Raw genomic sequence first — 6000 nt, forward strand, 5'->3', positions numbered from 1 at the left:
CGGAACCAAAGTCAAACTTACCAGTCTGTAGTTTCCCGGGTCGTCTCTCGATCCTTTTTTTAAAGATGGGCGTAACATTAGCTATTTTCCAATCCGGGATCACGCCTGTTTTCAGGATAGATTACAAACCTGCTGTAGTAGTTCTGCTATTTCCTCCTTTAGTTCTTTCAATACCCTAGGGTAGATTCCGTCTGGGCCCAGAGATTTGTCAGTTTTTAATCTATCTATCTGCTTATGTACATCTTCAAGGCTTACCTCCATGGATGTTAATTTTTCTGCTTGATCTCCTTTGAAGATTTTTTTCAGGTTCCGGCACATTGGATGTGTCATCTTTTGTAAAAACTGATGAAAAGAACATGTTTAGTCTATCCGCCACTTCTTTTTCTCCTTCACCACTCCTTTCCTATCTCTGTCATCCAGCAGTCCCGCCTCCTCCCTTGCCGGCTGCTTCCCTTTAACATATCTAAAGAACGGTTTGAAATTTCGTACTTCCCTGGCTTGCCTCTCTTCATATTCTCTTTTTTCTCTTCTCACCACGAGGTGACATTCTTTTTGATGCTTCCTGTGCTCTTTCCAGTTCTCCCCAGTATTGTCCTTTTTCCATTTCTGGAATGAATGTTTCTTGTCTCCTACCGCTTTCTTCACTTCTTTAGTTATCCACGCCATGTCTTTTGTTCGGCTCTTTTTGCATCCTTTTCTAAATCTGGGAATAAACAGATTTTGCGACTCGCTCATCATGTCCTTGAATAATGACCAGGCTTGCTCTACAGTCTGCGACTTCTTTGAGCTGTTTCTAAGTTTCTTCTTTACCATTACTCTTATCGCTTCGTAGTTTCCTTTGTTGATGTTAAAAGTTGTCGCTGTAGTTCTCTTTCCCTTTGGTATTCCTATTTTAACTTTGAATTTGATCATATTGTGGTCGTTGTTTCCCATTGGTCCTACTACTTCCACTTCCTTTGCAGGTCCTCTTAGCCCATTTAGGATTAGATACAGAGTGGCATTCCCTCTCGTCGGTTCTGACAAGCTGCTCCATGAAGCAGTCCTGTATAGCCTCCAGGAATCTGGTCTCCCTAGCACATTTTGAGTTCCCAAGACTCCTGTCTATCCTGGGATAGTTGAAGTCTCCCATTACAATCGTGTTACCGCTTTTGCATTCTCGCATCATTTCGGCTTTCAATTCTTCATCATTTGCTTCGGATTGCACAGGTGGATGATAGTACAGCCCCCCATCCTTATCTTGGGCCCTTTCCATCTTTTTCCGCAAAGGCCGAAGCAAATAATTAATTCAGTCTTTCCACTACGTCCTTAACCTCCCTGAGCACCCCTTTCACTCTTTGATCATCCAACGGTCCCACAGATTTCCTCACAACTTTTCTGCTTCTGATGTACCAAAAAAATTGCTATGAGTTTTTGCCTCTTTTGCAAGTTTCTCTTCATATTCTTTCTTAGCTGTCTTTATCAATGCTTTGCATCTAAGTTGCCAGTGCTTCTGTTTCTTCTTATTTTCTTGATTCGGATCCTTTTTCAATTCTTTAAAGGATGTTTTTTTGGCTCTAATAGCCTCTTTCACTTCACCTTTTAACCACACTGGCTCTTGTTTCCTCTTCTTTCCACCTTTGCTGATATGTGGAATACATCTGGTCTGGGCTTCCACAACGGTATTTTTAAATAACATCCATGCCTGGTTTACAGTCCTAACCTTTGCAACTGATCCTTTTAGCTTCTTTTTAACCAATTTCCTCATTTTATCATAGTCACCCTTTCAAAAATAAAACGCCCCTACGGTAGATTTCTTTTGCGACGTTATTCCCGGTATCAGCTCAAATTCGATCACGTTATGATCTCTGCTTCCCAGCAGACCCAACACTGTTAAGTCCCATACTATGTCTTGCATTCCACTAAGGACCAAATCTAAAATAGCACTCCCTCTTTTCAGTTCCTGGACCGGTTGCTCCAAGAAGCAGTCATTTATGACATCTAGGAATTTTACCTCCCTAGCACTCTACGATGTAATATTTAACCAGTCAATGTTGGGGTACCAGCAACATTTTTCCTGAAACCAGGTGTGGATTAGCCCAAGCTTGCTGCAGCATGTTTCAGCGTTGCAGCTGTAGTGTTGTTATCCCCTGACGCAGCCCTGACCAGTGAAACGGGGACTCCCTGTCGAAGTATTGGTGTGTAGAAGAAACAAGCAGCAGCATTGTGTTTCAACAGTGCTTGGCATTAGTGCACTGTAGCGTTTGCTTTTTGATTTTGATGCTGACTGATCCTGTGAATGAAACACGATATGGACATTGTGATAGAATTGCAGTAAACACTGCTGTGGAGTGTTTTTTGAGCCCATGAAGCATTAACAGGCTTTTTTCTCCTCATATTTATATGCTGTGTTTAGCTTAGTCAAAATACTGCGTTTCTCTCTCACCCTACATTATACTACGTAGTGGTCAGTAGAGTGATCATCACTGAGTCGAGCATAATTTTTGCTTTTTCTGTGATAATTGAATTATATAGTAACTAGTATTTAAGCCAGTTACATTAACGGGTGCTAGAATAGATGTGTATGTCTGTCATTCTTTATTTCTTTCTCTTTCTCTCTGCTTGGCCGCTTTCTGTCTGTCTGTCTTTCTTTCTGTCTCTTTTTCCTTGGCTGTAGCCCTTCTCCCTTCCTTTTACCTCCCCCCTGTCTAGCAGTACCTCTTCCCTGCTCCCCCTGTCCAGCAGTAGCCCTTCTCCCTTCCTTTTACTCCCCCCTGTCTAGCAGCACCTCTTCCCTGCTCCCCCTGTCCAGCAGCGCCCCTTCCTTGCTCCTCCTGTCCAGCAGCAGCCCTTCTCCCTTCCTTTTACCTCCCCCCTGTCTAGCAGCATCTCTTCCCTGCTCCCCCTGTCCAGCATTTGGCTTCCTGGTCGTTCGTGTCTGCCCTCCTCTTCAAGAAAGCCTACTGAGGATCTTAGCCGGCTGTAGCGAACCTCGCAGGCGCTATGCACCTCGGTAGCATGTTTCCTCTGATGCGATCCGGTGTGTCATAAATGCTGTACGACTAAGTCTAAGCCGGCACATGTCCTGCCCAACTCCTGCCCTCGACACGTCTCCCGAAATGCTCCGTTTAGCTTTGGTCGTTCAGCAGCACTATGAAGGCCTAGGTTGTTTAGACATACGTCCAAAACCCGTTTTTATTATCGGCACCTGGACATTATTGAGAAATGTTCATCCAAGTGCCTACTTAGGCCGGTTATTGGACGTTTTTCTCTTTCGATTATGAGCCCCTTAGCGTTTTATTATTATAGATTGAAATCACCCATTATTATACTTTCGCCCAATTCTCCAGCTTTCCTAATCTCTGAAAACATGTCATAGAAACATAGAAACATACATAGAAGATGATGGCAGAAAAGGGCTATAGCCCATCAAGTCTGCCCACTCTGCTTACCCACCCCCTGTCTATGCCCTAATGACCCAATTTCCTTATCTTGACCCTCGTAGGGATCCCACATGGGTATCCCATTTATTCTTAAAGTCTGGCACGCTGTCTGCCTCGATCACCTGCACTGGAAGCTTTTTCCAATGATCAACCACTCTCTCTGTGAAGAAATACTTTTTGGTGTCGCCATGAAATTTTCCGCCCCTGAGTTTGAGCGGGTGCCCTCTTGTGGCCGAGGGTCCCTTGAGAAAGAAAATATCATCTTCCACTTCGACACGTCCCTTGAGGTACTTAAATGTTTCGATCATGTCTCCCCTCTCCCTATGTTCCTCGAGAGTGTAGAGCTGCACATCTTTACTGTAATGTGGCCTCCAGAATTGCACACAGTACTCCAGATGAGGTTTCACCACGGCCCTGTACAATGGCATTATGACTTCAGGCTTTCGGCTGACGAAACTTCTATTGATACTACCCAATATCTGCCTTGCCTTAGATGAAGCCTTCTCCACTTGATTGGCAGTTTTCATGTCTGCACTGATGATTACTCCTAAATCTCGTTCTGCTGAAGTTCTAGTTAAAGTTTCTCCGTTCAAGAAGAACGTCCTGCATGGATTTCCGCTTCCGAGGTGCATGACCTTACATTTCTTAGCATTGAAGCCTACCTGCCAGGTTGAGGATCAACTTTCCAATGTAAGCAGGTCCTGCGCCATATAATTCTGTAAACTGCATTCACTTACTATATTACATAGTTTGGCGTCATCGGCGAATAGTGTTGTTTTACTTTGAAGCCCTTGAGCCAGATCCCCTATAAATATGTTGAAAAGGAGTGGACCCAGGACCGAGCCCTGCGGCACTCCACTGGTCACCTCCGATGTTTTAGAGAGGGTACCATTAACCACCACCCTCTGAAGTCTGCCACTCAGCCAATCATTGACCCATGCAGTTAGTGTCTCTCCTAACCCCATCGATTCCATCTTGCTTAGCAGCCTGCGGTGTGGGACACTGTCAAGAGCTTTACTGAAGTCCAGGTACACGACGTCCAAAGACTCTCCCAAGTCAAACTTTCTTGTTACCCAATCAAAGAAGCTGATGAGATTGGATTGGCAGGACCTACCCTTGGTGAATCCATGCTGACTGGGATCCCGAAGATTCCCTTCATTCAAGATCGTGTTCAATTTGCTTTTAATTAGTGTTTCCATGAGTTTGCACACTATTGATGTGAGACTCACCGGTCTATAATTCGCAGCCTCTGCCCTGCAACCCTTTTTATGCAGAGGAACGACATTAGCTAATTTCCAGTCCAGGGGAACTTTCCCCTTACTTAGGGAGAGATTGAATAGCTCAGCCAACGGTTTCGCCAGGACATCGCTCAATTCTCTGAGCACTCTTGGGTACAAATTGTCTGGTCCCATGGCTTTGTTCACCTTGAGTCTTGCCAGTTCACTGCCAGTTCATCTGTCTGCTCATTTTGTCCCAGGGAGGGTGGTATAACCCAACCTTTATATTCCATCTCTTCACAGATGGAATTTTTATCCATATTGATTCCACACTGCTATCTATGTCATGCAGAAGGTTTATTTTATTTGATTCCAGTGGCGTACCTAGCATATGTGACACCTGGGGCCCATCATTTTTTGACTCCCCCCCCCCCATCTGTATGAATAACATGATTTTTAGTAACAAGCCACACGTCACACATGAGTACCTAGGAAAAGGCAGCTTCTTACATACTGCAGTGAACAGTACAACATCAATACAACCATTGTAAAACTAACAAGCCAGACTAGTACATATCAATCCTACACCGTCAATCCTAACAGAAAACCATGTCTTTCGAACACACAGAAAACACCTTTGCCTAGTATGGAATATGTAATCATAAACTAACCCCTCCCTCTTTTACAAAACTGTAGGGTGGATTTTATCCACGGTGGTAACAGCTCTGACGCTCATAGAATTCTGAGCATCAGAGCTGCTACCACCACGGATGGTGCTAAAAAACGCTCCATAGTTTTGTAAAAGGGGGGGATAAAATAGAAATAGACAAAGGTTAAATTGAACCAGCAAGAAGCTGGACTCTGCATACAGTGCACCATAGAAACAGTGACACATGTCTCCTAAAGCAATAAATTGAAAAATTTTTTCTACCTAGTACCTTTGTCTTCTGTGGTTTCTGCTTTCCTCATCTTCTTGTAACTCTCTTCCTTCCATCCACTGTCTGCGTCTCTCTTCCCCTATATGGCATCTTCTCTCCTTCTATGCCCCTTCCAGAAACTGTATGCCTCCCCCTTCCATCTCTCCTTTCACCCCCATTGGTCTGGCATCTCTCTCCTATCCTTCCCTCCCCCACACCTCTCCTTTGCAAGCCCTTTCCCTTCTTTCTCTCATTTTCTTTCTCAATTTATTTTCTGCATGTCTAGATTACGTTCTTACTACCCTCTCATCAATGTCCTTTTTTACTGTCTACCTAAAGCTTGCCACCTCTTTCCCTCACCCCTCAAGTGTTTCCATAACTCAATCCTTTTCTCCCCATCATGTGCCCTCTTTTATTTATCCCCTCCTTCCATCATGTACCCTCTTT

Source organism: Geotrypetes seraphini, chromosome 2 (assembly GCF_902459505.1).
Source record: "Geotrypetes seraphini chromosome 2, aGeoSer1.1, whole genome shotgun sequence".
NCBI classification, from domain to species: domain Eukaryota; kingdom Metazoa; phylum Chordata; class Amphibia; order Gymnophiona; family Dermophiidae; genus Geotrypetes; species Geotrypetes seraphini.